Raw genomic sequence first — 12,753 nt, 5'->3', positions numbered from 1 at the left:
ACCTGCCTTACAACAGGCCTACAAGCCCTCAGTCCAGCCTCTCTCAGCCTATTGCGGCCAGTCTGAGCACTGATGGAGGGATTGCGTGTTCCTGGTGTGACTCGGGCAGTTGTTGTGATCATCCTGTACCTGTCACGCAGGTGTGATATTCGGATGTATCGATCCTGTGCAGGTGTTGTTACACGTGGTCTTCCACTGCGAGGATGATCAGCTGTCCTTCCTGTCTCCCTGTAGCGCTGACTTAGGCGTCTCACAGTGCGGACATGGCAATTTATTGCCCTGGCCACATCAGCAGTCCTCATGCCTCCCTGCAGCACGCCTAATGCACATTCACGCAGATGAGCAGGGACCCTGGGGATCTTTCTTTGGGTGTTTTTCACAGTCGGTAGACAAGTCTCTTTAGTGTCCTGCGTTTTTAGAACTGTGACCTTAAATGCCTACTCTCTGTAAGCTGTTACGGTCTTAACGACCATTCCACAGGTGCATGTTAATTGATTGATTATGGTTAGTTGAACATGCATGGAAAACATTGTTTAAACCCTTTACAATGAAGACAATGAAGAAGTTATTTGGATTATTACAACATTATTGTTGAAATACACAGTCCTGAAAAAGGGACGTTTCTCTTTTTGCTGAGTTTACATTGAGGTATTTGTGTAAAACACATATTAACATTTTTTTTACTGTTAGGTTGTGGATGATCAAGGCTTTAGGGCCTTGGTGTCTCTTTTGGACCCCACCTATGTCCTTCCTTCAAGACAGACCTTGAAATCTATGGTGGAGGCCAAGTATCACGAGGAGAAGCAGAAGGCCAAAGAAAAGGTCCAGAAGGCTAATGCTGTGGTTTTGACCTCTGATATGTGGACATCCATCCACTTGGACTCGTACCTGGCCTTCACTTTCGCGGCCGGGTGGTTGGGGACCACTGGTTTATGGTATCAATTGCATGAAAAGTGAGATTTTCGTCCCCGAAAACGCCCGGAAATCTTCCTAATTTCCGACCGTTTCCGACAATTTGCAACCCGCGCACGTTGCGTTTGTCTGTGCCACAAATCGTCGGAAACGAACCATAACGTATGTGGAGAGCTGGCGGAAGTGCCCTAATTAGCATATGAATGCAGTGAAACCGCGGGTGGCCGAGCGGGCTTGAATATCCTACTCCTTATTGGATGAAACCACAACTTTCAAACAAGTAACATCACTCGTGATTGGCAGCAAAACCACACCTGGGCAGACCAGGCTTGAGTTTCCTTGCTCATTATTGGATGAAACCACAGCTTTCAAACAAGTAAAATTACTCGTGATTGGTTGGCAGATCTGTCGCTATTGGTCACCCGCCTCATTTTATTTATATATTCATATTATGCTGTATATTCATTTCATTGTTATCCTATGTAGGCTACTACACTATTATTAGGACATCAATGAATTTATAGAGAAAATGAACATTTGCCAGGAACATGTTTATGCAAAGAAAGAGCTTTATTAACAACATACAAACAACAACTATATACAAAGTGAGGATCTGCCCACACTTGGGTAAAGGCGGTTTAAAAAAGTACAGCTCAGTAAACTGTCCGTTTGCCTCCTCGGGGTTGTAGACGGTTACTGGCGCCGTGTTGTCCGAGGTAGGTCTGTTGTGCAGTCGCCTAGTGTGTGTGGCTCTGTATTTCTGAGTCGCCTCTAACCGGGACAGACTACGAAATGGCAGCGACCGTACAATCCACCCCGAGACCCCGCCAACAACGCCATCCTCTCCGTCCGACGTGAGCTCTACGGTGGCGGATTTCCAGAGTTCCACCTCGACATCAGCCAGCACACTTTGTCTCGATTCCAGCAGCTGTAAAAACACCAATGAATCAGTACTGTGCGATGCAACACATCTATCAATGCACCTGGAAAAAGTCAGCAAATAAACTCTCACCCTCTTTCTTCTCGCTCGACTCCGCGCTGAATTCTTCGCAGCTTCCGCCCGCAATGAGTGTTCCGGCTGGGAAAACCTGAAGCTCCTGCGTACCGTCTCAAAATACGTCTTACAGGCGGCCGTAACAAAGTCACAGTAACATTTAACAAGGATGGAGAAACAGTAAACAGTGTCACTTACACACAATGACAGTTATGATCGGTATCCATCCTATGGTATCTATACGTATATATTTCCTTATACCGCAGAATGAAAGCATCGTCTTTAAATCTTACCCTTGCTCCGGTTCGTAGCGCCTGTAATTCGTCTCGGAGTTGTGAAGACGACGCACCGCTTCCTGTAAACGACACGGCAAAGAAAATACACTTTAATAAAGCTGTTTCTGCTCACTTGTAAGGCTACTAGGCTACTCTTAGCTTTCGTTTTAGGCTATGCTACTTTTAGCTTAGCTTGCAGTTATCGAACATATTCTTACCGCTATCTTGGGATTGTGCGCCAGTCTCCTCTTCTTTGAGTCAGTTCCCCCAGAGCCGCCAACCTCTCCTCTATGGACAGCAACCTGGAGAGTCCCGAACTCCCCAGTGGAGCGATATTGTTGATATCGGCAGTTTGTTGTTGGAGATGACGAGACAATCCACTGAGAGCATTCAGCAGTTTCTTCTCGTCTGTCTGCGGACTGGCCGAAAGTTGCTGACCGCGGAGAGGAGTTGAACGCGAGTTGAACGCGAGACGTCATCCAACTTCACGAACCAGCAAAAACCAAACAAAGGAACTGGAGATACAGTTCTTCTGAATATAGTAACACACACGTGTCTGTTTGTATGCTCGTCTTGTACTGCTGTATGAGTCATGCCTATGACCTCACACGTGATTGGACGAGGAGTCTAAGGGTCCTCCAATCACATACAAGGTTATTGTTATACGGAAGGACCTGTATTTTAGGAAGACAAATGGTTGGGACTTTGTCGTGCAATGAAACAGCTGATATGCTTTATGTAAAGCAGTGTTTTGGTGTCAGCAGAACGACTTTCCCTAGAAAACTGTACAGTGGTGCCTCTTTCTCCGTTCCACCAGACAATCTTGGATGAGTCTGACATACAGGCAATGTTGACAATGTATCATCAGATGTACCCTTGTGTCACTGAGGTTGAATGTTTTGCCATGACATGTAAACGGGTAACATATATGAATGTAACTTACTCAATCGATAGATGCAGAGCATAAAGGTCAGCATATGTTTATGCTAAGTGGTGTGGAAACACTAACAGTTTTGAGGAACCCGTCCTTGACCCTCTAGCAGAACTACGACCAGCCATTATAAAGCAGTTTATAGTTGTTAATGTTGTGTCAAAGGGTACGGCATTTAAACATGTTCTTGCACAAGTTTCCTGGCTTCATCCCCACCCGGACAGACATTTTTATGGAAAGCCAATAGAAGTTTGGGGCTTGCAGGGAACAGACACGTCATACCCAGCATAATTTCTGCCAGTTGAGCGCATTGCTAGAAGATGTGTGGTTAATATATCCTCTGTGCATTTAAGTAAGACCAAAGAAAAGGTCACTGTAGTCCTGCCACTATGCACTGTAGTTGAGCTCTAGGAGACTGTGATCTCTGTAGACCCCTCATTCTGATTCAAATGTTGTTTGCATGGAATGCTCATTTTACCTTGATTAAAACTTACATAACATTTGCCATTGCTAATGGCGTACACAGGAATCTAGCATATTTGAATTAAATAAATCAATTCAAGCTAAAATGTAAGAGTCTAAGTTATTTATTATAACTCCTCGGTTGTTTACCTTTAGTTTAGATAACTGTGTCCGTGGGGCAGACAAGATCTCTATAGGGTGAGTGACAGCTCGGATGGAAGCGCAGAGAAGTGTGTAAGACTGCGACTATGCTCCCTGGTCTGAACTCTGGGTCATGGATTAAGTCCACTAAGAAACTGGGTCAGGTTCTTAGAAACAAGTTCAGCTCCATCCAAAGTGGGATGGATGCCGTCCCTCCTAATCAGACCAGGCTCTCCCCAAAACGTCTTCCAGTAATCAACGAAGCCCACATTATTTACTGGCACCACCTCGACAACCAGCGGCAGAATGACGACATGCGGCTATACATGTCGGCACTGGTCAAGTTTGGGAGGGGGCCAGAGAAAACTACGGTGTCCGTCATTGTTTTAGCGTATGTACACACTGATTCCACATTAACTTTAGTGACCTCCGAGCAACGTAATCGGGAGTCATTACCGTCGACGTGTATTACAATCTTACTGTATTTATGTTTATCCCTAGCCAGCAGTTTAAGGTAAGACTCAATGTCGCCCGCTCTGGCCCCCGGTACACATGTAACTATGGTCCCTGGTTTCGCTAACTTCACGTTCCTCAGAATGGAGCTACCTATCACCAGAGTTGGCTTCTCAGCGGGTGTGTCGCTGAGTGGGGAAAAAGCAGTTTGAAACGTGAAGTGGTTGGTGGTTAACTGTGTGCTTCAACTTAGACTTATGCTTACTCCGGAAAGTCACCCAGCCTCCCGGCTGCTCGGGGGTTGCCGGGGGACGGCTAGCAGGAGCAAACGCTACGTCTATGTGGCCCGCACGGGCTACGGGGGTGGGCTGGGTAACTATAGTGGCTAATGACTGAGCTCCCATGGTCCGGAGCCGTGCTTCTAACTCACTAAGCCTCGCCTCCAATTTATCAAATATACTACACTTCTTACATGTACCATTATCCATAAGGGAGTGTCAGGATCTCCGATCCCCCTGAGTCAATTGATGAGAAGGATCCAGCACGTTGATCAATTAAAGTCAAAAAGTTAACATTTATTTAGAAGAGAAAAAGATTACAGGAGCAATTCTCCGCAGATATCTGGCTCTGACTGTTGCTTGCAAGCAGGAGGTCAAACATACAAGCACGTATCTCAGCGTTCTGTGGAATGGCGTCGCCGAGTGGTAAAAACGCTGAGTTTTTATACACTTGAAGACAGTTCTTAGCGCCAGTTACGAGAAGCCACAAATTGAGATGAGAACTCAGGTGGAGCTGAGGGTAACACCCAATGCTCCTCTGATCGAAAGTCTGTGAGAGCAAGATAACCCCCTTCCCCAAACACAGCTGCAAACCCTAGATCTTTCTATCTCTCCATCTCAGGGTCAACCACTGAGATCTGGCTTTTAGCACAAGACAATTGTTTACAGAATGTTTTTACCACTATATGCATCTCACAATTCCCCCTTTTGATCTCTTCAGAGATTCCCCCAATCTCTGGAGGATGTCTGCTGGATCAGCCTCCTCATCTGAATCATCTCCTCCTTTCCAGGCCAATAATGGCATCATGGTTTTTTGATCGTCCCCAGATTGAATCGCACCACTGTGATAATACGGATGCAGACTGCCCTGGCACATGGAATACAACAACATCCGCAAGTGACGAGTATGGCTAGGAAGGTTGCTAGAGACAGCAGAATTGATATGATGAGAGATTTCCATTTCCCGAATATCCTAGTCATCCACTCCTCCATGGGGTTGCTTACCCCCGAGTGCTCATGTATTTCAGCAGCAGCAGCAGCAGAGGACCCCAGAACACTGCTTTTCTGTCGCTTACTGTGTCTGGTTCTTGTTCCACCGAAATTCACGGATAATTTCGATAAGGATTAACAAAAACAACTCAGGTCATAATTATACTCGCTGCGCCAGCACTCAAACCCATAAGGTCGATCCTGTGATGACTGAATATATAAGGGCTAATCCAAACACAAGCATCACGACACACCAAGCGATTATAACAATGTTAAGCTTGTTGGGCATATTACATTCTTTTCAAACTAATGCGGAGAATTGAGAAAGATAGAACAGAGGAGAGGATAGTTATACACTTATTCCTTGTCTTCTCCGTGTTGTAGACAGTCGACACAGCTCACCATGCTCTGGGTGTCTGTCGGTCAACTGTCCGTCGAGGGTGCGTTTGGGGACCCTCCGGTGCCCGTTGCCGCCTCTTGCTCCTGATCCTTCAGGACGTCCTGGAGAGTGCGAGCTGGATCCTCTGCGGTGGCGCACTGGCTCCAGTGGTACCAGGTATCACCTTTCCCTCTCAGCCTCACTGCATGTGAGGTTCTTTCCTCCACCTGGTATGGTCTTGTCCACTGCGGCTCCGACCACTTCCTCTTAATGACCTTCAGGAGGACCCAGGCTGCCGTGTGGGGGTTGTGGGCGTTCTGATCTCCCGTTTTGTCTCGCACCTGGTCCGCAAAATCTGAAACGAGAGCTCGTAGTTCGTTATAATGACTTGCATACTCACCTGGCGGAGCTTCCGGGTTGGGCCTAAGCCTCAGGCTGGCACTGGGTCCAGGGAACTGTCTCCCGGTGGTCAGTTCGTATGGGGTGAAACCTGTTTGCAGCTTGGTCTGCTGCCTGGTTTCCCTTGGCCACCATACTGTTGGAGTTCTCGTGTCCTTTGCACTTAGTAATAGCCACGGTGCTCGGTAGAGCCAAGGCTGCCGCCAGATCTTTCATTTCTTGTTTATGTTTAATCGGTTTTCCTCCAGCTGTCAGAAAACCTGCTCTTAACCACTGTCCCAGCTCCACATGAGCTGCTCCTACTGCATACGCAGAGTCAGTATAGATTTTTACGTCCTTCCCTTCTGCCAGCTGTAATGCTCTTATCAATGCAAGTACCTCCGCTCTTTGAGCTGACTGACTTCCCTGGATCCTTTCTGCTTCCAGAACCTCTGTCCCTGCCCCATGGCTTCTGACTACCGCGTATCCCGACTGCAACCCCTTCTGTGGATGTCTAAAGCAGCTGCCATCAGTGAACAATTGCCAATCAGAGTGTGTCAGTGGTGTGCCTTTTAAGTCTGTTCGCACTTCCAGTTCCACCTTGTATTCACACTGGTGTGGTTCTCACTTTCCCATGTGATCAGCCATGTTGATGCCTTCATGTGTGAAGGTGAGATTTGGAGCTTCTAACAGCTTACTCAGCCTTCTTTGTCTTAATGACGTCATGACGTCCTCAAAGTTTGTGAATTTACGTAAGCTACTATGCTATGTGTTGTTAGCACATGTAGTGGATGGCCCATGACACTGTGTGCTGTTTTCATTACAAGCTTTTCGCCTCCTGCTGCGTGTTTTGTGCATTCCTGATGTCGTTTTTCCATGTTATCCAACATGACACTACTATACAGAAGCACCTTCCTTTTACCATCCCCCTTTTTCTGAAACAAAACCCGATTTACAACCCCTGTTGTTTCAGAAACATCCAGGTAAAACGGTGCGCTGTAATCCGGTACTGCAAGGTCCGCGGCCTGTGTCAGTTCTGATTTTAGCTTGATAAACGCCTCCTCCTAAAAATGAAACCTGTCTTCTGGTGACCTGCAACTTAGACTTACTGACCTTAAAACCTGTTTTGGCCAACCAGCGTAGGACGGTGTCTGTTGCTCCCAAACAGGATTCAGCTGAAGTGGATGCGAGGAGGATGTCGTCCACATATTGGATTAATGTCGTGCCCTATGGCAGGGGGCACCCTGTTAACGCTTGTTTCAACACTTGGTTAAAGATACCTGGCGAAAGCGCGAACCCTTGTGGTAGCCGAGTATACCGTAGCTGTCTGTTCCCATACATGAATGAGAACACATCCCGTAAATCTTTGTGTAACGGCAGGCAAAAGAACGCGTTCGCCAAATCAATGCAAGTGAACCATTGTTGTTGTGGTGTTAGACTAGTCAATGCCGTGTACAGGTTTGGGACAGGTACTGTAGTGGTTACCAGTATGTCATGTCTTTTCTTTCCAGGCGGACTGTGAGGGCTCCAATACACCTGATTTGATGAGGCCCTCTATAGTTTCATTGATCCCTTCTGCAGCGGCTGGCTTGTGAGGGTATTGAGGTTGCCAAATGGGAGGACCGTCATGAACTTCAAACGTCACTGCTTTACATGCATTACAAAAACCTACGTCAGTTAGACCTTCTGAACATAGGTAGTCTGTCCCTGGGCCTGAGAAGGGAAGAAAATGAGTTTAATAAAGCTATTAAATGTGACTAAAACTAGACTAAACTCAGAAAATTGTAGTCTAGTTTTCGTCGACGAAAACTCAGAATATTTTTCGTCGACGAAAACTAGACTAAAACTAAGGATTAAAATGACTAAATGTGACTAAAACTAATATGCATTTTTCGTCTAAAGACTAAGACTAAATCAAAAATACCTGCCAAAATTAACACTGCCATCTACAGAGGGCCTAATTTTATAGACACTCAACAAAAGTGAAAAAATTATGTCACAGGCTAGTCCATTTTGCCCAAATGTCATTTGTACAACTCAAATTGCTTCCAAATATCCTGTGTGGCCCCCACATACTTATATGCATGCTTGACGGGCCGGCTCGCTGGTGAGACTTCGCAAGCGTGGTTCTCGCACTCCGCTGCCAGGCATCTTTCTCTCCAACGTGCGCTCACTGTGCAACAAACTGGACGAAATTCAGCTGCTGGTGAGGAGAGACAGAGACTTCTCTACATCCTCCGTCTTGTGCTTCACAGAGACATGGCTCTGCGGATCGATACCGGACTCCGCACTCCAGCTGGCGGGTTTCCAGCCGCTCCGAGCGGACCGCGACACGGAGCTCTCCGGCAAGACGAAGGGTGGAGGAATCTGCTTTTACTTCAACAACAGCTGGTGCAACGACGTAACGGTGATCCTAAAACACTGTTCTCCTGATCTGTAAACTTTCTTCATCAACTGCAAACCCTTTTATTCCCCCCGTGAGTTCGCTTCATTCATCCTGGTCGGTGTTTACATGCCGCCGCCAGGCAACGTGCATGAGGCACAGCGGACACTCGCCGACCAGATACGGCGTGTGGAGCGGACCAACCCGTACTCTTTAGTTATTGTCCTCGGGGACTTTAACAAAGGTAATCTCACCCATGAACTTCCTAAATACAAACAGTTTATTAAGTGCCCCACCAGAGAGGAGAACACGCTGGATCACTGTTACGCCACAGTAAGCAGGGCTTATCACGCCGTCCCTCGTGCTGCACTGGGACACTCTGACCACGTCATGGTCCATCTGATTCCTGCATACAGGCAGAAACTAAAGTTCTGCAAACCTGTGGTGAGGGAATTCAAGAAGTGGACCAGTGAGGCGCTGGAGGATCTTCGGGCGTGCTTTGACTGCACAGACTGGGATGTTTTCAGGACTGATACTAACAGTCTGGATGAGTTCACAGAGGGTGTAACTTCCTACATCGGCTGCTGTGAGGACAGCTGTGTACCATCATGCAGCAGGGTGAGTTACAACAACGACAAACCCTGGTTCACAGCGGAACTCAGAACACTACGCCTGCAGAAGGATCAGGCATTTAGGAGCGGGGACAAAGACTTGTACACAGAGTCAAAATACAAGTTTAGCAAGGCGGTGAGAGATGCTAAACGACTGTACTCTGAGAAACTCCAACAACAGTTCTCAGCAAGTGACTCTGCTTCGGTTTGGAGAGGCCTCAAACACCTCACTAACTACGAGCCAAAAAAAACCCACTCCATGAATGACCCCGCCTGGCAGACGAGCTGAATGAGTTCTACTGGAGATTCGAAAGACAATGTCCTGATCCCATCCCCCACAGCTCCACCAACCTGCTGCAGTCCCCCACCCCTCCCTCCCCCAGCCCATCAGGTGCTCACGCCTCTTCATCTATATCACCTTCCCCTCCCCCATCAGCAACGACCCTCTCTATTCTATTCTGGAGAGAGACGTTAACCGGCTCTTTAAAAGACAAAATCCCCGTAAGGCAGCCGGTCCGGACTGCGTCTCCCCTCACACCCTGAAGCATTGTGCTGACCAGCTGTCTCCGGTATTCACTGACATCTTCAACACCTCCCTGGAGACATGCCACGTACCAGCCTGCTTCAAGGCCTCCACCATCATCCCTGTTCCCAAGAAGCCCAGGATCACAGGACTCAATGACTACAGGCCTGTCGCCCTGACCTCTGTAGTCATGAAGTCTTTTGAACGGCTAGTCCTGACCCACCTGAAGTCCCTCACCGACCCCCTCCTGGACCCCCTGCAGTTTGCCTACAGAGCCAACAGGTCTGTGGACGATGCTGTCAACATGGCCCTCCACTACATCCTCCAGCATCTGGACTCCCCAGGAACCTACGCCAGGATCCTGTTTGTGGACTTGTGGATCCTGTTTATGGGCGACTGTGGGTGAGTGGGGAGCACGGTTGTCCTGCAATCAGAGGGTTGTGGGTTCGATCCCAGTCCCGGCTAACCCGCATGTTGATGTGTCCTTGGGCAAGACACTTAACCCAACATTGCTCCTGTAGCTGCGACTACAGCGTATGAATGTTAGTTACTGATGGGCAGGTGTCACTGTGTATGGTTCTCCTGTCATCAGTGTATGAATGGGTGTGAATGGGTGAATGATGTCATGTAGTGTTAAAGCGCTTTGAGTGGTCGGAAGACTAGAAAAGCGCTATACAAGTACAGTCCATTTACCATTTACCATGACTTCAGCTCTGCCTTCAACACCATCATCCCGTCTCTGCTGCAGGACAAACTCTCCCAGCTGCATGTGCCCGACTCCACCTGCAAGTGGATCACAGACTTCCTGTCTGACAGGAAGCAGCACGTGAAGCTGGGGAAACATGTCTTAGCCTCTCGGACCATCAGCACCGGTTCCCCCCAAGGCTGCGTTCTTTCCCCTCTGCTCTTCTCCCTGTACACCAACAGCTGCACCTCCAGTCACCAGTCCGTCAAGCTCCTGAAGTTTGCGGATGACACCACCCTCATTGGACTGATCTCTGGTGGGGATGAGTCCGCCTACAGGTGGGAGTCTGACCATCTGGTGTCCTGGTGCAGTCAGAACAACCTGGAGCTCAACGCTCTAAAGACAGTGGAGATGGTTGTGGATTTCCGGCGGAACAGAGTCCCACCCTCCCCCATCACCCTGTGTGACTCCCCCATCACTATTGTGGATTCCTTCCGTTTCCTGGGCTCCATCATCACCCAGGACCTCAAGTGGGAGCTGAACATCAGCTCCATCACCAAGAAGGCTCAGCAGAGGTTGTTCTTCCTGAGGCAGCTGAAGAAATTCAACCTGCCAAAGACGATGATGATCCACTTCTACACGGCCATCATCGAGTCCATCCTCTGCTCTTCCATCACCATCTGGTACGCTGCAGCCACAGCCAAGGACAAGGGCAGGCTGCAGCGTGTCATCCGCTCTGCAGAGAGGGTGTTCGGCTGCAATCTGCCGTCCCTGCAGGACTTGTTCGCTTCCAGGTCTCTGAAGCGAGCTAAAAAGATCGTGGCCGACCCCACTCACTCCGGACAAAAACTGTTTGTGCCACTTCCATCTGGCAGGAGGCTGAGGTCCATCAGGACTAAGACCTCCCGCCACACGAACAGTTTCTTCCCGTCGGCAGTCGGGCTCATCAACAGAGCCCGGTCCCCCACAGTCTGACTATAACATTCCACCGGTCACTCCCCTTCACACTGCACATGTCACTTTAAATGTAAATTATCACTTTGTCGTCACTCGTCACTTTGTTACTTGTTCGCTAGTGCACTTTATGCTTAATATTTTTTAACTTTTTTAATATTTTTAATTTTTAACTTTAACTTTATTCCCTTGTTTTATACTAACCCATAGCCTTATTCTACTAACCCATTGCATTAGCATTTCATTTTACTTTATTGTATTACTTGTGCACTGCTGTCTTGTTGTCTATTGTTACACTGTCTGTCATGCACCAACCGCCAAGACAAATTCCTTGTATGTTTGACATATTTTGGCAATAAATGTTTCCTGATTCCTGACAACGTCGCGGCATGCTCCTAATGAGACGATGGGTGGTGTCTTATGGGGTGTCCTCCCAGACATGTCTAAGGGCATCCGTGAGCTCCTGCATAGTCTGAATGATGTTGTTGGCAGCATAGCGTTCTCATTGGCTTCTCCAGACCCTTTCACGTCTATCACAGGTGCTCAGGGTGAACCTACTCTCATCTGTGAATAGCACAGGGAACCTGTGGCGGACATGCCAATTCTTGTGTCCTATAGAAAATGCCAATCGAGCTCCACTAGGCTGGCAGTGCAGTCCTATACTAAAGGACGGCCACCCTGATGCCACACTCATGTCTGTTTGGTTGGGCAGGGATATTCACACTAGTGGCCTGCTGGAGGTCATTCTGTAAGGCTTGGGCAGTGCTCAACCTATTCCTCCTTGCACAAAGCAACTACCCCCGGTGGTTGGCGGACCTCTACTGTTACAGCCCTTTTAATTTGTGATTTTCGTGCCATACAAAATAAAATGAATTGAATTGGGCATACGTCATCATATAATATGAATCATTTGGATTGACAGTGTTGGGTACGCAACAGCAAAATCCCAAATCAATGTATGATTGATTTCAAGTGATTGCATGGTGCAATGTGATATCTTAGTTAGTGCATATGTGTGCAATAAAAATATATCATATTTTAGTAATATAGTCTTCAAATGTGAAAAACTGTGAAATAGTGTTAATGTTAGTATATGTATATATTAGTAGTTCAGTCGGCATACTTTTACTAATGTATTTAGTGTGTTTTTGAAAATATTATTTCTAAAAAGATAAAGTATATAGGGTAGAGAACCCATAAACAAAGCGTGTGCCCCTGACCGTACACCAGAGTTGAGGCAGGAGTGGGTCTGTAAACTGTCAACTTGCAGTTTAAGTAGTGATATTACTTTGGCCTACTTTTTGTTTTCCAAGGTACTCAGTCAGCAAGGTCGGCAACACGAGCCCCCTTCTAATGGGCATAGTTCCTTAAAGACCTGTAAAACTGTGACTCTATTTTATAAAA

The 12,753-nt window shown here is 47.5% G+C and overlaps 1 long non-coding RNA gene across 1 annotated transcript; it reads right to left on the bottom strand.

Annotated features, from left to right (window-relative positions):
• Positions 1–1,463: 1,463 nt before the first annotated feature.
• LOC144406214 (uncharacterized) lies at positions 1,464–2,079 on the bottom strand. Its single transcript, XR_013467414.1, has 2 exons — positions 1,925–2,079; positions 1,464–1,840 (listed from the first exon to the last, which is right to left on the bottom strand). It is a non-coding gene; the product is annotated as an uncharacterized LOC144406214 (long non-coding RNA).
• Positions 2,080–12,753: the final 10,674 nt, after the last annotated feature.

The sequence above is a fragment of the Gasterosteus aculeatus genome, chromosome 4 (genome assembly GCF_964276395.1).
Source record: "Gasterosteus aculeatus chromosome 4, fGasAcu3.hap1.1, whole genome shotgun sequence".
NCBI classification, from domain to species: Eukaryota; Metazoa; Chordata; class Actinopteri; order Perciformes; family Gasterosteidae; genus Gasterosteus; species Gasterosteus aculeatus.
The sequence above is the reverse complement of the archived record's forward strand: the minus strand, read 5'-3'. Positions and strand labels throughout refer to the sequence as shown.